The following is a 19,976-nucleotide window of genomic DNA, read 5'->3' on the forward strand; positions in this document are numbered from 1 at the left end:
ACTACAGAGCCTGTGACAGTTTCTCGGTGGAAGAACTGGGATCCAGGGCCACAGACGTCTGCAAAAAACTGCTTTAAAAACCTTCGAGATGCAGGTTGGCGATCTTATTGTTTTTGTTTTCATGGCAAGTTGTGGTGTTGTTAGGATATTCCTACAGAGTCTGTGACAGTTTGTCAGTTTGCCAGGGTCGGTGACGTCTCCTCTCCTGGAGTAAAATACAAGTATTAGTGGTCTTGCTGCAAAATCGGGTAAAGGCTACAGCCAGGCTTGAGGGCAAGTCGTCAGCAGACTTTCCCTGGTGGTCTAGTGGTTAGGATTCGGCGGTCTCACCGCCGCGGCCCGGTTTCGATTCCCGGTCAGGGAATGAGTTTTTTCCCACCACCGGCGGCCGTGATTGTAAAATGGCGAACTACGAACTCAAGCGCTGACGCCCTCGTCGAGAAGCAGGGCCAAGGAAAAGTTTATGTGTGAAAAAGAACTCCTTCAAGCGGGAGTTGAACCAGCGACCTAAGGATTGCCAACTTGCCAACTACAGTCCTCCGCTCTTCCAGCTGAGCTATCGAAGGCACACTGATTGGGGACAGAACCTCAAAATATCAGGTTGCTGAATCTCCGCCACTGGCTAAAACTGCTACAGACATACATGCTGGTTGTTTCGATTAAGTGATGCAAATACAACCCGATCTTCCCATACCGGGAGTCGAACCCTGGCCGCCTGGGTGAAAACCAGGAATCCTGACCGCTAGACCATATGGGATCTTCCTTCTGCCTGGAGCAGACCCTTTTACTTTTAGTGTGTGACCGTCCCCTTTAAGGACATGGGAATGATCCGAAGGGATTGTTTACTGAATTCAATTTCATCAGGCTCAACAGAGGGAGCTCTCATTTGCCTCATGAGGGGCTCAGTTTCCTCCCATTCTTGCGATGGTATAATAGACACTACAAACTGGTCGTAAAGCAATGTCCTTGTGACAGTACTCATGCAATGCATTTTAAAAGACGCATAGTATTGTATGGTAACCGTTATCCTACTGACAAAGCAGCCTATTGTTGGACTGTCAATTTTTAATATTTCTCAACCAATCCAATAATAATAATAACAAAAACTATGGGTTAATAAAACGGCTAAGGGCTGACAGCATACTAAAAGATGCAGAGCGAGCCAGCCAGGAGTCGAACCTAGAATCTTCTGATCTGTAGTCAGACGCGTTATCCATTTCACCACTGGCCCACTGATCAGGTGTCCGTGAGCTTACACGGCACGTGTTGGTTTTCGACTGGGCAGAGGCCTGTGATGACATCAACTTTTTCTCATGCTATTAACAGACCTGGAGCCAACATCAGGAAGGGGTCAGATGAGGGGCCTGCTACAAAAACCTTCAAGATGGAGGCCTCACATGTTGGGGATCTCAATTCTCAATTCAAATCTTAAACGTCAATTTAAAAATTTTAATGTACAGGCTTTTTTGCATGATGTATATAATAGTGATTTACAGTTGGTTTCAATTATACCTGATGTGGTTGATGCTTGGGATTATTTCAAATCTATCTTTCTAGAAATTTGTGATAAACATGCTCCTTTACGTAGATTTCGGGTGAGAGGTAAAAATAATATTTGGTTCAATCAATCCGTCTCTAATCTTATTAAGCAAAGAAACGTGGCTTGGTCTAAAGCAAAGAAAACAAATGGTGAGGAGGACTGGTCTCAATATAGATTATTACGAAATAAGTGTACAAAATTAATATAAAGTTTGAAGAGTCAGTATTATTTAAACCTGATTAATGATAACATGAATTGTCCTTCTAAATTTTGGAAATTAACGAAATCTTTTATAGGATCAAATACATCCACTAATCTTCCAAAAGTTTTAAAATGTAATAAAAGATTGATTACAGACAAGGCTGATATTGTTAATACGTTTAATAGTCATTTTATTTCAGCTAGTTTGATAACAGACAATTCCTTGGTCCTTGATGAACAGAGAACTGATGAGTTGACTAATAGTGAATCAGATTTATTTTCTTTTGCCCCTGTATTGCCGTCCCAAGTTCGTAAACTACTCCGAAATTTAGACTGTAAGAAATCAGGTGGGTCTGACAAAATTGAACCAATTTTTTAAAAAATTGTCAGCAGATATTATTGCCGAACCTATTGCATCGATTTTTAATTTGAGTCTATCCACTAATGTAATTCCGCCATCTTGGAAATCGGCTATGGTTATGCCTTTATTAAAAGGAGGCGATCCTTCCGATTTGAATAATTATCGTCCGATTTCTAAATTACCGGTTTTAGCAAAAGTTTTTGAATCTATTATAAATGATCAAATGAAAGAATATCTACTTAGTCATGATATTTACAACGCATTTCAGTCAGGATTTAGAGCGGACCATAGTACGATAACAGCTACTACATGATTTAATTACTGCTCTCGATAATAGACAACATTGTGCGGCCTTATTTTTTTATTTGACAAAAGCGTTTGACTTAGTGGATCATGTTTTACTGTTACGGAGGCTTAAAAGTGTTGGCCTCGATAATTCGGCTGTGAGTTGGTTTAAAAATTATTTATCGGATAGAACTCAATGTGTTGCTGTAGATAATTACACCTCATCCATGGTAATAGTCAGGAAGGGTGTCCCGCAAGGTTCTTTATTGGCACCACTTCTTTTTTCTATTTTTATTAATGAATTGGGGCAGGGAATGCAATCCGCAAAGCTACATTTTTATGCTGACGATACAATTATTTACTCCACTGCATCCTCTGTGTCTCAGGCTATTGAAATTCTTAAGGATTCTTTTTATACTTTTCAGCTTACTTTGTTGAAACTAAAATTAGTTTTAAATGTAAATAAAACGAAGTATATTCTTTTTACACGTAGCCGTTCTATGTCTACTGTTATGCCTATTCTGACTATTGAGGGTTTACATATAGAAAGAGTACCAACTTATAAATATTTAGGAATATGGCTCGATGAGAAGTTAGCCTTTGATGTTCACATTAATTACTTGGTGAAAAGGCTTAAACCAAGACTGGGTTTTCTTTTTCGGGAAAAAAATGTTTTTCCTTTATAGCTAGAAAGAGAATAATACAGAGTACTATTTTACCTATTTTAGACTATGGTGATGTTGTTTACATGCATGCGTCTACATATTTATTGAAAAGGCTGGATGGCGTTTATCATGCTGCACTGCGTTTTATAACAAATTCTTGTTCACGTACTCATCATTGTTTGCTGCACAACTATTTGGGTTGGTCCTCTTTATATCAAAGAAGGAAATCCCATATGTTAGAATTTATTGTAAAGACATTGATGGGTAGACTTCCAAATTACATTACTAGTCTTCTATGTTTATGTAGAAAGAACTATAGCACTAGATCATCTAATGGGATTAAATTAGTAGTACCTAGGGTACATTCAGAGCATGGTAAATCATCTTTCTCCTACTATCCTACATGGCTGTGGAATGAATTTCAAGCTACTGTCCCTCCTGAAACAATTCCTCCTTTGAATGTATTAAAAAATTTACTGCAGCATACAATGATTGAATCATGCTGTTGTTTTACTTGATTTATGATGAATGTTGTGCCCTGACTTTCTGGAATGTTTTATATGTGTTTGTGTGTGATTTGTAGTGTGGCCATCTTGGCCAGGACTCCCTGGAGGAAGAGATTTCTTTTAATCTCAATGGGACCTTCCTGGAAAAATAAAGGAAATAAAATAAAATAAATGTTAAGTTGTGGTGTTGTTAGGATATTACTACAGAGCCTGTGACAGTTTCTCAGTGGAAGAACTGGGATCCAGGGCCACAGACGTCTGCAAAAAACTGCTTTAAAAACCTTCGAGATGCAGGTTGGCGATCTTATTGTTTTTGTTTTCATGGCAAGTTGTGGTGTTATTAGGATATTCCTACAGAGTCTGTGACAGTTTGTCTGTTTGCCAGGGTCGGTGACGTCTCCTCTCCTGGAGTAAAATACAAGTATTAGTGGTCTTGCTGCAAAATCTGGTAAAGGCCACAGCCAGGCTTGAGGGCAAGTCGTCAGCAGACCTTCCCTGGTGGTCTAGTGGTTAGGATTCGGCGCTCTCACCGCCGCGGCCCGGGTTCGATTCCCGGTCAGGGAATGAGTTTTTGCCCACCACCGGCGGCCGTGATTGTAAAATGGCGAACTACGAACTCAAGCGCTGACGCCCTCGTCGAGAAGCAGGGCCAAGGAAAAGTTTATGTGTGAAAAAGAACTCCTTCGAGCCGGAGTTGAACCAGCGACCTAAGGATTGCCAACTTGCCACCTACAGTCCTCCGCTCTTCCAGCTGAGCTATCGAAGGCACACTGATTGGGGACAGAACCTCAACATATCAGGTGGCTGAATCTCCGCCACTGGCTAAAACTGCTACAGACATACATGCTGGTTGTTTCGATTAAGTGATGCAAAGACAATCCGATCTTCCCATACCGGGAGTCGAACCCGGGCCGCCTGGGTGAAAACAAGGAATCCTGACCGCTAGACCATATGGGATCTTCCTTCGGCCTGGAGCAGACCCTTTTAATTTTAGTGTGTGACCGACCCCTTTAAGAACATGGGAATGATCCGAAGGGATTGTTTACTGAATTCAATTTCATCAGGCTCAACAGAGGGAGCTCTCATTTGCCTCACGAGGGGTTCAGTTTCCTCCCATTCTTGCGATGGTATAATAGACACTACAAACTGGTCGTAAAGCAAGGTCCTTGTGACAGTACTCATGCAATGCATTTTAAAAGACGCATAGTATTGTATGGTAACCGTTATCCTACTGACAAAGCAGCCTATTGTTGGACTGTCAATTTGTAATATTTCTCAACCAATCCAATAATAATAATAACAAAAACTATGGGATAAGAAAACGGCTAAGGGCTTACAGCATAGTATAAGAGGCAGAGCGAGCCAGCCAGGAGTCGAACCTAGAATCTTCTGATCCGTAGTCAGACGCGTTATCCATTGCGCCACTGGCCCACTGATCAGGTGTCCGTGAGCTTACACGGCACGTGTTGGTGTTCGACTGGGCAGAGGCCTGTGATGACATCTACTTTTTCTCATGCTATTAACAGACCTGGACCCAACATCAGGAAGGGGTCAGATGAGGGGCCTGCTACAAAAACCTTCAAGATGGAGGCCTCACATGTTGGGGATCTCAATTCTCAATTCAAATCTTAAACGTCAATTTAAAAATTTTAATGTACAGGCTTTTTTGCATGATGTATATAATAGTGATTTACAGTTGGTTTCAATTATACCTGATGTGGATGATGCTTGGGATTATTTCAAATCTATCTTTCTAGAAATTTGTGATAAACATGCTCCTTTACGTAGATTTCGGGTGAGAGGTAGAAATAATATTTGGTTCAATCAATCCGTCTCTAATCTTATTAAGCAAAGAAACGTGGCTTGGTCTAAAGCAAAGAAAACAAATGGTGAGGAGGACTGGTCTCAATATAGATTTTACGAAATAAGTGTACAAAATTAATATAAAGTTCGAAGAGTCAGTATTATTTAAACCTGATTAATGATAACATGAATTGTCCTTCTAAATTTTGGAAATTAACGAAATCTTTTATAGGATCAAATACATCCACTAATCTTCCAAAAGTTTTAAAATTGAATCAAAGATTGATTACAGACAAGGCTGATATTGTTAATACGTTTAATAGTAATTTTATTTCAGCTGGTTTGATAACAGACAATTCCTTGGTCCTTGATGAACAGAGAACTGATGAGTTGACTAATAGTGAATCAGATTTATTTTCTTTTGCCCCTGTATTGCCGTCCCAAGTTCGTAAACTACTCCGAAATTTAGACTGTAAGAAATCAGGTGAGTCTGACCAAATTGAACCATTTTTTTAAAAAATTGTCAGCAGATATTATTGCCGAACCTATTGCATCGATTTTTAATTTGAGTCTATCCACTAATGTAATTCCGCCATCTTGGAAATCGGCTATGGTTATGCCTTTATTAAAAGGAGGCGATCCTTCCGATTTGAATAATTATCGTCCGATTTCTAAATTACAGGTTTTAGCAAAAGTTTTTAAATCTATTATAAATGATCAAATGAAAGAATATCTACTTAGTCATGATATTTACAACGCATTTCAGTCAGGATTTAGAGCGGGCCATAGTACGATAACAGCTACTACATGATTTAATTACTGCTCTCGATAATAGACAACATTGTGCGGCCTTATTTTTTGATTTGACAAAAGCGTTTGACTTAGTGGATCATGTTTTACTGTTACGGAGGCTTAAAAGTGTTGGCCTCGATAATTCGGCTGTGAGTTGGTTTAAAAATTATTTATCGGATAGAACTCAATGTGTTGCTGTAGATAATTACACCTCATCCATGGTAATAGTCAGGAAGGGTGTCCCGCAAGGTTCTTTATTGGCACCACTTCTTTTTTCTATTTTTATTAATGAATTGGGGCAGGGAATGCAATCCGCAAAGCTACATTTTTATGCTGACGATACAATTATTTACTCCACTGCATCCTATTTCCTAATTCCTCCCATTCTTGCGATGGTATAATAGACACTACAAACTGGTCGTAAAGCAAGGTCCTTGTGACAGTACTCATGCAATGCATTTTAAAAGACGCATAGTATTGTATGGTAACCGTTATCCTACTGACAAAGCAGCCTATTGTTGGACTGTCAATTTTTAATATTTCTCAACCAATCCAATAATAATAATAACAAAAACTATGGGATAAGAAAACGGCTAAGGGCTGACAGCATAGTATAAGAGGCAGAGCGAGCCAGCCAGGAGTCGAACCTAGAATCTTCTGATCCGTAGTCAGACGCGTTATCCATTGCGCCACTGGCCCACTGATCAGGTGTCCGTGAGCTTACACGACACGTGTTGGTGTTCGACTGGGCAGAGGCCTGTGATGACATCTACTTTTTCTCATGCTATTAACAGACCTGGACCCAACATCAGGAAGGGGTCAGATGAGGGGCCTGCTACAAAAACCTTCAAGATGGAGGCCTCACATGTTGGGGATCTCAATTCTCAATTCAAATCTTAAACGTCAATTTAAAAATTTTAATGTACAGGCTTTTTTGCATGATGTATATAATAGTGCTTTACAGTTGGTTTCAATTATACCTGATGTGGTTGATGCCTGGGATTATTTCAAATCTATTTTTCTAGAAATTTGTGATAAACATGCTCCTTTACGTAGATTTCGGGTGAGAGGTAGAAATAATATTTGGTTCAATCAATCCGTCTCTAATCTTATTAAGCAAAGAAACGTGGCTTGGTCTAAAGCAAAGAAAACAAATGGTGAGGAGGACTGGTTTCAATATAGATTATTACGAAATAAGTGTACAAAATTAATATAAAGTTCGAAGAGTCAGTATTATTTAAACCTGATTAATGATAACATGAATTGTCCTTCTAAATTTTGGAAATTAACGAAATCTTTTATAGGATCAAATACATCCACTAATCTTCCAAAAGTTTTAAAATTGAATCAAAGATTGATTACAGACAAGGCTGATATTGTTAATACGTTTAATAGTAATTTTATTTCAGCTGGTTTGATAACAGACAATTCCTTGGTCCTTGATGAACAGAGAACTGATGAGTTGACTAATAGTGAATCAGATTTATTTTCTTTTGCCCTTGTATTGCCGTCCCAAGTTCGTAAACTACTCCGAAATTTAGACTGTAAGAAATCAGGTGAGTCTGACCAAATTGAACCATTTTTTTTAAAAATTGTCAGCAGATATTATTGCCGAACCTATTGCATCGATTTTTAATTTGAGTCTATCCACTAATGTAATTCCGCCATCTTGGAAATCGGCTATGGTTATGCCTTTATTAAAAGGAGGCGATCCTTCCGATTTGAATAATTATCGTCCGATTTCTAAATAAAACGAAGTATATTCTTTTTACACGTAGCCGTTCTATGTCTACTGTTATGCCTATTCTGACTATTGAGGGTTTACTAACTCAACTAACTCAAGCGCTGACGCCCTCGTCGAGAAGCAGGGCCAAGGAAAAGTTTATGTGTGAAAAAGAACTCCTTCGAGCCGGAGTTGAACCAGCGACCTAAGGATTGCCAACTTGCCACCTACAGTCCTCCGCTCTTCCAGCTGAGCTATCGAAGGCACACTGATTGGGGACAGAACCTCAACATATCAGGTGGCTGAATCTCCGCCACTGGCTAAAACTGCTACAGACATACATGCTGGTTGTTTCGATTAAGTGATGCAAAGACAATCCGATCTTCCCATACCGGGAGTCGAACCCGGGCCGCCTGGGTGAAAACAAGGAATCCTGACCGCTAGACCATATGGGATCTTCCTTCGGCCTGGAGCAGACCCTTTTAATTTTAGTGTGTGACCGACCCCTTTAAGAACATGGGAATGATCCGAAGGGATTGTTTACTGAATTCAATTTCATCAGGCTCAACAGAGGGAGCTCTCATTTGCCTCACGAGGGGTTCAGTTTCCTCCCATTCTTGCGATGGTATAATAGACACTACAAACTGGTCGTAAAGCAAGGTCCTTGTGACAGTACTCATGCAATGCATTTTAAAAGACGCATAGTATTGTATGGTAACCGTTATCCTACTGACAAAGCAGCCTATTGTTGGACTGTCAATTTGTAATATTTCTCAACCAATCCAATAATAATAATAACAAAAACTATGGGATAAGAAAACGGCTAAGGGCTTACAGCATAGTATAAGAGGCAGAGCGAGCCAGCCAGGAGTCGAACCTAGAATCTTCTGATCCGTAGTCAGACGCGTTATCCATTGCGCCACTGGCCCACTGATCAGGTGTCCGTGAGCTTACACGGCACGTGTTGGTGTTCGACTGGGCAGAGGCCTGTGATGACATCTACTTTTTCTCATGCTATTAACAGACCTGGACCCAACATCAGGAAGGGGTCAGATGAGGGGCCTGCTACAAAAACCTTCAAGATGGAGGCCTCACATGTTGGGGATCTCAATTCTCAATTCAAATCTTAAACGTCAATTTAAAAATTTTAATGTACAGGCTTTTTTGCATGATGTATATAATAGTGATTTACAGTTGGTTTCAATTATACCTGATGTGGATGATGCTTGGGATTATTTCAAATCTATCTTTCTAGAAATTTGTGATAAACATGCTCCTTTACGTAGATTTCGGGTGAGAGGTAGAAATAATATTTGGTTCAATCAATCCGTCTCTAATCTTATTAAGCAAAGAAACGTGGCTTGGTCTAAAGCAAAGAAAACAAATGGTGAGGAGGACTGGTCTCAATATAGATTTTACGAAATAAGTGTACAAAATTAATATAAAGTTCGAAGAGTCAGTATTATTTAAACCTGATTAATGATAACATGAATTGTCCTTCTAAATTTTGGAAATTAACGAAATCTTTTATAGGATCAAATACATCCACTAATCTTCCAAAAGTTTTAAAATTGAATCAAAGATTGATTACAGACAAGGCTGATATTGTTAATACGTTTAATAGTAATTTTATTTCAGCTGGTTTGATAACAGACAATTCCTTGGTCCTTGATGAACAGAGAACTGATGAGTTGACTAATAGTGAATCAGATTTATTTTCTTTTGCCCCTGTATTGCCGTCCCAAGTTCGTAAACTACTCCGAAATTTAGACTGTAAGAAATCAGGTGAGTCTGACCAAATTGAACCATTTTTTTTAAAAATTGTCAGCAGATATTATTGCCGAACCTATTGCATCGATTTTTAATTTGAGTCTATCCACTAATGTAATTCCGCCATCTTGGAAATCGGCTATGGTTATGCCTTTATTAAAAGGAGGCGATCCTTCCGATTTGAATAATTATCGTCCGATTTCTAAATTACAGGTTTTAGCAAAAGTTTTTAAATCTATTATAAATGATCAAATGAAAGAATATCTACTTAGTCATGATATTTACAACGCATTTCAGTCAGGATTTAGAGCGGGCCATAGTACGATAACAGCTACTACATGATTTAATTACTGCTCTCGATAATAGACAACATTGTGCGGCCTTATTTTTTGATTTGACAAAAGCGTTTGACTTAGTGGATCATGTTTTACTGTTACGGAGGCTTAAAAGTGTTGGCCTCGATAATTCGGCTGTGAGTTGGTTTAAAAATTATTTATCGGATAGAACTCAATGTGTTGCTGTAGATAATTACACCTCATCCATGGTAATAGTCAGGAAGGGTGTCCCGCAAGGTTCTTTATTGGCACCACTTCTTTTTTTCTATTTTTATTAATGAATTGGGGCAGGGAATGCAATCCGCAAAGCTACATTTTTATGCTGACGATACAATTATTTACTCCACTGCATCCTATTTCCTAATTCCTCCCATTCTTGCGATGGTATAATAGACACTACAAACTGGTCGTAAAGCAAGGTCCTTGTGACAGTACTCATGCAATGCATTTTAAAAGACGCATAGTATTGTATGGTAACCGTTATCCTACTGACAAAGCAGCCTATTGTTGGACTGTCAATTTTTAATATTTCTCAACCAATCCAATAATAATAATAACAAAAACTATGGGATAAGAAAACGGCTAAGGGCTGACAGCATAGTATAAGAGGCAGAGCGAGCCAGCCAGGAGTCGAACCTAGAATCTTCTGATCCGTAGTCAGACGCGTTATCCATTGCGCCACTGGCCCACTGATCAGGTGTCCGTGAGCTTACACGACACGTGTTGGTGTTCGACTGGGCAGAGGCCTGTGATGACATCTACTTTTTCTCATGCTATTAACAGACCTGGACCCAACATCAGGAAGGGGTCAGATGAGGGGCCTGCTACAAAAACCTTCAAGATGGAGGCCTCACATGTTGGGGATCTCAATTCTCAATTCAAATCTTAAACGTCAATTTAAAAATTTTAATGTACAGGCTTTTTTGCATGATGTATATAATAGTGCTTTACAGTTGGTTTCAATTATACCTGATGTGGTTGATGCCTGGGATTATTTCAAATCTATTTTTCTAGAAATTTGTGATAAACATGCTCCTTTACGTAGATTTCGGGTGAGAGGTAGAAATAATATTTGGTTCAATCAATCCGTCTCTAATCTTATTAAGCAAAGAAACGTGGCTTGGTCTAAAGCAAAGAAAACAAATGGTGAGGAGGACTGGTTTCAATATAGATTATTACGAAATAAGTGTACAAAATTAATATAAAGTTCGAAGAGTCAGTATTATTTAAACCTGATTAATGATAACATGAATTGTCCTTCTAAATTTTGGAAATTAACGAAATCTTTTATAGGATCAAATACATCCACTAATCTTCCAAAAGTTTTAAAATTGAATCAAAGATTGATTACAGACAAGGCTGATATTGTTAATACGTTTAATAGTAATTTTATTTCAGCTGGTTTGATAACAGACAATTCCTTGGTCCTTGATGAACAGAGAACTGATGAGTTGACTAATAGTGAATCAGATTTATTTTCTTTTGCCCTTGTATTGCCGTCCCAAGTTCGTAAACTACTCCGAAATTTAGACTGTAAGAAATCAGGTGAGTCTGACCAAATTGAACCATTTTTTTTAAAAATTGTCAGCAGATATTATTGCCGAACCTATTGCATCGATTTTTAATTTGAGTCTATCCACTAATGTAATTCCGCCATCTTGGAAATCGGCTATGGTTATGCCTTTATTAAAAGGAGGCGATCCTTCCGATTTGAATAATTATCGTCCGATTTCTAAATAAAACGAAGTATATTCTTTTTACACGTAGCCGTTCTATGTCTACTGTTATGCCTATTCTGACTATTGAGGGTTTACTAACTCAACTAACTCAAGCGCTGACGCCCTCGTCGAGAAGCAGGGCCAAGGAAAAGTTTATGTGTGAAAAAGAACTCCTTCGAGCCGGAGTTGAACCAGCGACCTAAGGATTGCCAACTTGCCACCTACAGTCCTCCGCTCTTCCAGCTGAGCTATCGAAGGCACACTGATTGGGGACAGAACCTCAACATATCAGGTGGCTGAATCTCCGCCACTGGCTAAAACTGCTACAGACATACATGCTGGTTGTTTCGATTAAGTGATGCAAAGACAATCCGATCTTTCCATACCGGGAGTCGAACCCGGGCCGCCTGGGTGAAAACAAGGAATCCTGACCGCTAGACCATATGGGATCTTCCTTCGGCCTGGAGCAGACCCTTTTAATTTTAGTGTGTGACCGACCCCTTTAAGAACATGGGAATGATCCGAAGGGATTGTTTACTGAATTCAATTTCATCAGGCTCAACAGAGGGAGCTCTCATTTGCCTCACGAGGGGTTCAGTTTCCTCCCATTCTTGCGATGGTATAATAGACACTACAAACTGGTCGTAAAGCAAGGTCCTTGTGACAGTACTCATGCAATGCATTTTAAAAGACGCATAGTATTGTATGGTAACCGTTATCCTACTGACAAAGCAGCCTATTGTTGGACTGTCAATTTGTAATATTTCTCAACCAATCCAATAATAATAATAACAAAAACTATGGGATAAGAAAACGGCTAAGGGCTTACAGCATAGTATAAGAGGCAGAGCGAGCCAGCCAGGAGTCGAACCTAGAATCTTCTGATCCGTAGTCAGACGCGTTATCCATTGCGCCACTGGCCCACTGATCAGGTGTCCGTGAGCTTACACGGCACGTGTTGGTGTTCGACTGGGCAGAGGCCTGTGATGACATCTACTTTTTCTCATGCTATTAACAGACCTGGACCCAACATCAGGAAGGGGTCAGATGAGGGGCCTGCTACAAAAACCTTCAAGATGGAGGCCTCACATGTTGGGGATCTCAATTCTCAATTCAAATCTTAAACGTCAATTTAAAAATTTTAATGTACAGGCTTTTTTGCATGATGTATATAATAGTGATTTACAGTTGGTTTCAATTATACCTGATGTGGATGATGCTTGGGATTATTTCAAATCTATCTTTCTAGAAATTTGTGATATACATGCTCCTTTACGTAGATTTCGGGTGAGAGGTAGAAATAATATTTGGTTCAATCAATCCGTCTCTAATCTTATTAAGCAAAGAAACGTGGCTTGGTCTAAAGCAAAGAAAACAAATGGTGAGGAGGACTGGTCTCAATATAGATTTTACGAAATAAGTGTACAAAATTAATATAAAGTTCGAAGAGTCAGTATTATTTAAACCTGATTAATGATAACATGAATTGTCCTTCTAAATTTTGGAAATTAACGAAATCTTTTATAGGATCAAATACATCCACTAATCTTCCAAAAGTTTTAAAATTGAATCAAAGATTGATTACAGACAAGGCTGATATTGTTAATACGTTTAATAGTAATTTTATTTCAGCTGGTTTGATAACAGACAATTCCTTGGTCCTTGATGAACAGAGAACTGATGAGTTGACTAATAGTGAATCAGATTTATTTTCTTTTGCCCCTGTATTGCCGTCCCAAGTTCGTAAACTACTCCGAAATTTAGACTGTAAGAAATCAGGTGAGTCTGACCAAATTGAACCATTTTTTTTAAAAATTGTCAGCAGATATTATTGCCGAACCTATTGCATCGATTTTTAATTTGAGTCTATCCACTAATGTAATTCCGCCATCTTGGAAATCGGCTATGGTTATGCCTTTATTAAAAGGAGGCGATCCTTCCGATTTGAATAATTATCGTCCGATTTCTAAATTACAGGTTTTAGCAAAAGTTTTTAAATCTATTATAAATGATCAAATGAAAGAATATCTACTTAGTCATGATATTTACAACGCATTTCAGTCAGGATTTAGAGCGGGCCATAGTACGATAACAGCTACTACATGATTTAATTACTGCTCTCGATAATAGACAACATTGTGCGGCCTTATTTTTTGATTTGACAAAAGCGTTTGACTTAGTGGATCATGTTTTACTGTTACGGAGGCTTAAAAGTGTTGGCCTCGATAATTCGGCTGTGAGTTGGTTTAAAAATTATTTATCGGATAGAACTCAATGTGTTGCTGTAGATAATTACACCTCATCCATGGTAATAGTCAGGAAGGGTGTCCCGCAAGGTTCTTTATTGGCACCACTTCTTTTTTCTATTTTTATTAATGAATTGGGGCAGGGAATGCAATCCGCAAAGCTACATTTTTATGCTGACGATACAATTATTTACTCCACTGCATCCTATTTCCTAATTCCTCCCATTCTTGCGATGGTGTAATAGACACTACAAACTGGTCGTAAAGCAAGGTCCTTGTGACAGTACTCATGCAATGCATTTTAAAAGACGCATAGTATTGTATGGTAACCGTTATCCTACTGACAAAGCAGCCTATTGTTGGACTGTCAATTTTTAATATTTCTCAACCAATCCAATAATAATAATAACAAAAACTATGGGATAAGAAAACGGCTAAGGGCTGACAGCATAGTATAAGAGGCAGAGCGAGCCAGCCAGGAGTCGAACCTATAATCTTCTGATCCGTAGTCAGACGCGTTATCCATTGCGCCACTGGCCCACTGATCAGGTGTCCGTGAGCTTACACGGCACGTGATTGTGTTCGACTGGGCAGAGGCCTGTGATGACATCTACTTTTTCTCATGCTATTAACAGACCTGGAGCCAACATCAGGAAGGGGTCAGATGAGGGGCCTGCTACAAAAACCTTCAAGATGGAGGCCTCACATGTTGGGGATCTCAATTCTCAATTCAAATCTTAAACGTCAATTTAAAAATTTTAATGTACAGGCTTTTTTGCATGATCTATATAATAGTGATTTACAGTTGGTTTCAATTATACCTGATGTGGTTGATGCTTGGGATTATTTCAAATCTATCTTTCTAGAAATTTGTGATAAACATGCTCCTTTACGTAGATTTCGGGTGAGAGGTAGAAATAATATTTGGTTCAATCAATCCGTCTCTAATCTTATTAAGCAAAGAAACGTGGCTTGGTCTAAAGCAAAGAAAACAAATGGTGAGGAGGACTGGTCTCAATATAGATTATTACGAAATAAGTGCACAAAATTAATATAAAGTTCGAAGAGTCAGTATTATTTAAACCTGATTAATGATAACATGAATTGTCCTTCTAAATTTTGGTAATTAACGAAATCTTTTATAGGATCAAATACATCCACTAATCTTCCAAAAGTTTTAGAATTGAATCAAAGATTGATTACAGACAAGGCTGATATTGTTAATACGTTTAATAGTAATTTTATTTCAGCTGGTTTGATAACAGACAATTCCTTGGTCCTTGATGAACAGAGAACTGATGAGTTGACTAATAGTGAATCAGATTTATTTTCTTTTGCCCCTGTATTGCCGTCCCAAGTTCGTAAACTACTCCGAAATTTAGACTGTAAGAAATCAGGTGAGTCTGACCAAATTGAACCATTTTATTAAAAATTGTCAGCAGATATTATTGCCGAACCTATTGCATCGATTTTTAATTTGAGTCTATCCACTAATGTAATTCCGCCATCTTGGAAATCGGCTATGGTTATGCCTTTATTAAAAGGAGGCGATCCTTCCGATTTGAATAATTATCGTCCGATTTCTAAATTACCGGTTTTAGCAAAAGTTTTTGAATCTATTATAAATGATCAAATGAAAGAATATCTACTTAGTCATGATATGTACAACGCATTTCAGTCAGGATTTAGAGCGGGCCATAGTACGATAACAGCTACTACATGATTTAATTACTGCTCTCGATAATAGACAACATTGTGCGGCCTTATTTTTTTATTTGACAAAAGCGTTTGACTTAGTGGATCATGTTTTACTGTTACGGAGGCTTAAAAGTGTTGGCCTCGATAATTCGGCTGTGAGTTGGTTTAAAAATTATTTATCGGATAGAACTCAATGTGTTGCTGTAGATAATTACACCTCATCCATGGTAATAGTCAGGAAGGGTGTCCCGCAAGGTTCTTTATTGGCACCACTTCTTTTTTCAATTTTTATTAATGAATTGGGGCAGGGAATACAATCCGCAAAGCTACATTTTTATGCTGACGATACAATTATTTACTCCACTGCATCCTCTGTGTCTCAGGCTATTGAAATTCTTAAGGATTCTTTTTATACTTTTCAGCTTACTTTGTTGAAACTAAAATTAGTTTTAAATGTAAATAAAACGAAGTATATTCTTTTTACACGTAGCCGTTCTATGTCTACTGTTATGCCTATTCTGACTATTGAGGGTTTACATATAGAAAGAGTACCAACTTATAAATATGTAGGAATATGGCTCGATGAGAAGTTAGCCTTTGATGTTCACATTAATTACTTGGTGAAAAGGCTTAAACCAAGACTGGGTTTTCTTTTTCGGGAAAAAAAATGTTTTTCCTTTATAGCTAGAAAGAGAATAATACAGAGTACTATTTTACCTATTTTAGACTATGGGGATGTTGTTTACATGCATGCGTCTACATATTTATTGAAAAGGCTGGATGGCGTTTATCATGCTGCACTGCGTTTTATAACAAATTCTTGTTCACGTACTCATCATTGTTTGCTGCACAACTATTTGGGTTGGTCCTCTTTATATCAAAGAAGGAAATCCCATATGTTAGAATTTATTGTAAAGACATTGATGGGTAGACTTCCAAATTACATTACTAGTCTTCTATGTTTATGTAGAAAGAACTATAGCACTAGATCATCTAATGGGATTAAATTAGTAGTACCTAGGGTACATTCAGAGCATGGTAAATCATCTTTCTCCTACTATCCTCCATGGCTGTGGAATGAATTTCAAGCTACTGTCCCTCCTGAAACAATTCCTCCTTTGAATGTATTAAAACATTTACTGCAGCATACAATGATTGAATCATGCTGTTGTTTTACTTGATTTATGATGAATGTTGTGCCCTGACTTTCTGGAATGTTTTATATGTGTTTGTGTGTGATTTGTAGTGTGGCCATCTTGGCCAGGACTCCCTGGAGGAAGGGATTTCTTTTAATCTCAATGGGACCTTCCTGGAAAAATAAAGGAAATAAAATAAAATAAATGTTAAGTTGTGGTGTTGTTAGGATATTACTACAGAGCCTGTGACAGTTTCTCAGTGGAAGAACTGGGATCCAGGGCCACAGACGTCTGCAAAAAACTGCTTTAAAAACCTTCGAGATGCAGGTTGGCGATCTTATTGTTTTTGTTTTCATGGCAAGTTGTGGTGTTGTTAGGATATTCCTACAGAGTCTGTGACAGTTTGTCAGTTTGCCAGGGTCGGTGACGTCTCCTCTCCTGGAGTAAAATACAAGTATTAGTGGTCTTGCTGCAAAATCGGGTAAAGGCCACAGCCAGGCTTGAGGGCAAGCCGTCAGCAGACTTTCCCTGGTGGTCTAGTGGTTAGGATTCGGCGCTCTCACCGCCGCGGCCCGGGTTCGATTCCCGGTCAGGGAATGAGTTTTTGCCCACCACCGGCGGCCGTGATTGTAAAATGGCGAACTACGAACTCAAGCGCTGACACCCTCGTCGAGAAGCAGGGCCAAGGAAAAGTTTATGTGTGAAAAAGAACTCCTTCGAGCCGGAGTTGAACCAGCGACCTAAGGATTGCCAACTTGCCACCTACAGTCCTCCGCTCTTCCAGCTGAGCTATCGAAGGCACACTGATTGGGGACAGAACCTCAACATATCAGGTGGCTGAATCTCCGCCACTGGCTAAAACTGCTACAGACATACATGCTGGTTGTTTCGATTAAGTGATGCAAAGACAACCCGATCTTCCCATATCGGGAGTCGAACCCGGGCCGCCTGGGTGAAAACCAGGAATCCTGACCGCTAGACCATATGGGATCTTCCTTATGCCTGGAGCAGACCCTTTTAATTTTAGTGTGTGACGACCCCTTTAAGAACATGGGAATGATCCGAAGGGATTGTTTACTGAATTCAATTTCATCAGGCTCAACAGAGGGAGCTCTCATTTGCCTCACGAGGGGTTCAGTTTCCTCCCATTCTTGCGATGGTATAATAGACACTACAAACTGGTCGTAAAGCAAGGTCCTTGTGACAGTACTCATGCAATGCATTTTAAAAGACACATAGTATTGTATGGTAACCGTTATCCTACTGACAAAGCAGCCTATTGTTGGACTGTCAATTTTTAATATTTCTCAACCAATCCAATAATAATAATAACAAAAACTATGGGATAAGAAAACGGCTAAGGGGTGACAGCATAGTATAAGAGGCAGAGCGAGCCAGCCAGGAGTCGAACCTATAATCTTCTGATCCGTAGTCAGACGCGTTATCCATTGCGCCACTGGCCCACTGATCAGGTGTCCGTGAGCTTACACGGCACGTGTTGGTGTTCGACTGGGCAGAGGCCTGTGATGACATCTACTTTTTCTCATGCTATTAACAGACCTGGACCCAACATCAGGAAGGGGTCAGATGAGGGGCCTGCTACAAAAACCTTCAAGATGGAGGCCTCACATGTTGGGGATCTCAATTCTCAATTCAAATCTTAAACGTCAATTTAAAAATTTTAATGTACAGGCTTTTTTGCATGATCTATATAATAGTGATTTACAGTTGGTTTCAATTATACCTGATGTGGTTGATGCTTGGGATTATTTCAAATCTATCTTTCTAGAAATTTGTGATAAACATGCTCCTTTACGTAGATTTCGGGTGAGAGGTAGAAATAATATTTGGTTCAATCAATCCGTCTCTAATCTTATTAAGCAAAGAAACGTGGCTTGGTCTAAAGCAAAGAAAACAAATGGTGAGGAGGACTGGTCTCAATATAGATTATTACGAAATAAGTGCACAAAATTAATATAAAGTTCGAAGAGTCAGTATTATTTAAACCTGATTAATGATAACATGAATTGTCCTTCTAAATTTTGGAAATTAACGAAATCTTTTATAGGATCAAATACATCCACTAATCTTCCAAAAGTTTTAAAATTGAATCAAAGATTGATTACAGACAAGGCTGATATTGTTAATACGTTTAATAGTAATTTTATTTCAGCTGGTTTGATAACAGACAATTCCTTGGTCCTTGATGAACAGAGAACTGATGAGTTGACTAATAGTGAATCAGATTTATTTTCTTTTGCCCCTGTATTGCCGTCCCAAGTTCGTAAACTACTCCGAAATTTAGACTGTAAGAAATCAGGTGAGTCTGACCAAATTGAACCATTTTATTAAAAATTGTCAGCAGATATTATTGCCGAACCTATTGCATCGATTTTTAATTTGAGTCTATCCACTAATGTAATTCCGCCATCTTGGAAATCGGCTATGGTTATGCCTTTATTAAAAGGAGGCGATCCTTCCGATTTGAATAATTATCGTCCGATTTCTAAATTACCGGTTATTTATCGGATAGAACTCAATGTGTTGCTGTAGATAATTACACCTCATCCATGGTAATAATCAGGAAGGGTGTCCCGCAAGGTTCTTTATTGGCACCACTTCTTTTTTCTATTTTTATTAATGAATTGGGGCAGGGAATGCAATCCGCAAAGCTACATTTTTATGCTGACGATACAATTATTTACTCCACTGCATCCTCTGTGTCTCAGGCTATTGAAATTCTTAAGGATTCTTTTTATACTTTTCAGCTTACTTTGTAGAAACTAAAATTAGTTTTAAATGTAAATAAAACGAAGTATATTCTTTTTACACGTAGCCGTTCTATGTCTACTGTTATGCCTATTCTGACTATTGAGGGTTTACATATAGAAAGAGTACCAACTTATAAATATTTAGGAATATGGCTCGATGAGAAGTTAGCCTTTGATGTTCACATTAATTACTTGGTGAAAAGGCTTAAACCAAGACTGGGTTTTCTTTTTCGGGAAAAAAAATGTTTTTCCTTTATAGCTAGAAAGAGAATAATACAGAGTACTATTTTACCTATTTTAGACTATGGTGATGTTGTTTACATGCATGCGTCTACATATTTATTGAAAAGGCTGGATGGCGTTTATCATGCTGCACTGCGTTTTATAACAAATTCTTGTTCACGTACTCATCATTGTTTGCTGCAC

General features: G+C 38.6%; 21 non-coding genes across 21 annotated transcripts; 3 read left to right on the forward strand and 18 right to left on the reverse strand.

Annotated features, from left to right (window-relative positions):
* Positions 1 to 292: 292 nt before the first annotated feature.
* trnae-cuc (transfer RNA glutamic acid (anticodon CUC)) lies at positions 293 to 364 on the forward strand. Its single transcript has one exon. It is a non-coding gene; the product is annotated as a tRNA-Glu (tRNA).
* Positions 365 to 479: 115 nt separating this feature from the next.
* On the reverse strand, positions 480 to 566 carry trnay-gua (transfer RNA tyrosine (anticodon GUA)). The gene is given in 2 exon segments: positions 480 to 515; positions 530 to 566. It is a non-coding gene; the product is annotated as a tRNA-Tyr (tRNA).
* A 119-nt stretch (positions 567 to 685) lies between these two features.
* trnae-uuc (transfer RNA glutamic acid (anticodon UUC)) lies at positions 686 to 757 on the reverse strand. The gene has a single exon. It is a non-coding gene; the product is annotated as a tRNA-Glu (tRNA).
* Positions 758 to 1,158: 401 nt separating this feature from the next.
* trnac-aca (transfer RNA cysteine (anticodon ACA)) lies at positions 1,159 to 1,231 on the reverse strand. Its single transcript has one exon. It is a non-coding gene; the product is annotated as a tRNA-Cys (tRNA).
* Positions 1,232 to 4,050: 2,819 nt separating this feature from the next.
* trnae-cuc (transfer RNA glutamic acid (anticodon CUC)) lies at positions 4,051 to 4,122 on the forward strand. The gene has a single exon. It is a non-coding gene; the product is annotated as a tRNA-Glu (tRNA).
* Positions 4,123 to 4,237: 115 nt separating this feature from the next.
* trnay-gua (transfer RNA tyrosine (anticodon GUA)) lies at positions 4,238 to 4,324 on the reverse strand. Its single transcript is given in 2 exon segments — positions 4,238 to 4,273; positions 4,288 to 4,324. It is a non-coding gene; the product is annotated as a tRNA-Tyr (tRNA).
* Positions 4,325 to 4,443: 119 nt separating this feature from the next.
* trnae-uuc (transfer RNA glutamic acid (anticodon UUC)) lies at positions 4,444 to 4,515 on the reverse strand. Its single transcript has one exon. It is a non-coding gene; the product is annotated as a tRNA-Glu (tRNA).
* A 401-nt stretch (positions 4,516 to 4,916) lies between these two features.
* On the reverse strand, positions 4,917 to 4,989 carry trnar-acg (transfer RNA arginine (anticodon ACG)). The gene has a single exon. It is a non-coding gene; the product is annotated as a tRNA-Arg (tRNA).
* Positions 4,990 to 6,779: 1,790 nt separating this feature from the next.
* trnar-acg (transfer RNA arginine (anticodon ACG)) lies at positions 6,780 to 6,852 on the reverse strand. Its single transcript has one exon. It is a non-coding gene; the product is annotated as a tRNA-Arg (tRNA).
* A 1,201-nt stretch (positions 6,853 to 8,053) lies between these two features.
* On the reverse strand, positions 8,054 to 8,140 carry trnay-gua (transfer RNA tyrosine (anticodon GUA)). The gene is given in 2 exon segments: positions 8,054 to 8,089; positions 8,104 to 8,140. It is a non-coding gene; the product is annotated as a tRNA-Tyr (tRNA).
* Positions 8,141 to 8,259: 119 nt separating this feature from the next.
* Positions 8,260 to 8,331, reverse strand: trnae-uuc (transfer RNA glutamic acid (anticodon UUC)). The gene has a single exon. It is a non-coding gene; the product is annotated as a tRNA-Glu (tRNA).
* A 401-nt stretch (positions 8,332 to 8,732) lies between these two features.
* Positions 8,733 to 8,805, reverse strand: trnar-acg (transfer RNA arginine (anticodon ACG)). The gene has a single exon. It is a non-coding gene; the product is annotated as a tRNA-Arg (tRNA).
* Positions 8,806 to 10,596: 1,791 nt separating this feature from the next.
* Positions 10,597 to 10,669, reverse strand: trnar-acg (transfer RNA arginine (anticodon ACG)). Its single transcript has one exon. It is a non-coding gene; the product is annotated as a tRNA-Arg (tRNA).
* A 1,201-nt stretch (positions 10,670 to 11,870) lies between these two features.
* Positions 11,871 to 11,957, reverse strand: trnay-gua (transfer RNA tyrosine (anticodon GUA)). The gene is given in 2 exon segments: positions 11,871 to 11,906; positions 11,921 to 11,957. It is a non-coding gene; the product is annotated as a tRNA-Tyr (tRNA).
* Positions 11,958 to 12,076: 119 nt separating this feature from the next.
* On the reverse strand, positions 12,077 to 12,148 carry trnae-uuc (transfer RNA glutamic acid (anticodon UUC)). The gene has a single exon. It is a non-coding gene; the product is annotated as a tRNA-Glu (tRNA).
* A 401-nt stretch (positions 12,149 to 12,549) lies between these two features.
* On the reverse strand, positions 12,550 to 12,622 carry trnar-acg (transfer RNA arginine (anticodon ACG)). The gene has a single exon. It is a non-coding gene; the product is annotated as a tRNA-Arg (tRNA).
* A 1,790-nt stretch (positions 12,623 to 14,412) lies between these two features.
* Positions 14,413 to 14,485, reverse strand: trnar-acg (transfer RNA arginine (anticodon ACG)). The gene has a single exon. It is a non-coding gene; the product is annotated as a tRNA-Arg (tRNA).
* Positions 14,486 to 17,304: 2,819 nt separating this feature from the next.
* trnae-cuc (transfer RNA glutamic acid (anticodon CUC)) lies at positions 17,305 to 17,376 on the forward strand. Its single transcript has one exon. It is a non-coding gene; the product is annotated as a tRNA-Glu (tRNA).
* A 115-nt stretch (positions 17,377 to 17,491) lies between these two features.
* trnay-gua (transfer RNA tyrosine (anticodon GUA)) lies at positions 17,492 to 17,578 on the reverse strand. Its single transcript is given in 2 exon segments — positions 17,492 to 17,527; positions 17,542 to 17,578. It is a non-coding gene; the product is annotated as a tRNA-Tyr (tRNA).
* Positions 17,579 to 17,697: 119 nt separating this feature from the next.
* Positions 17,698 to 17,769, reverse strand: trnae-uuc (transfer RNA glutamic acid (anticodon UUC)). Its single transcript has one exon. It is a non-coding gene; the product is annotated as a tRNA-Glu (tRNA).
* A 400-nt stretch (positions 17,770 to 18,169) lies between these two features.
* On the reverse strand, positions 18,170 to 18,242 carry trnar-acg (transfer RNA arginine (anticodon ACG)). The gene has a single exon. It is a non-coding gene; the product is annotated as a tRNA-Arg (tRNA).
* Positions 18,243 to 19,976: the final 1,734 nt, after the last annotated feature.

Source organism: Siphateles boraxobius, unplaced genomic scaffold (assembly GCF_051911475.1).
Source record: "Siphateles boraxobius isolate OS27281-9 unplaced genomic scaffold, OSU_SipBor_1 87, whole genome shotgun sequence".
Lineage (NCBI taxonomy): Eukaryota > Metazoa > Chordata > Actinopteri > Cypriniformes > Leuciscidae > Siphateles > Siphateles boraxobius.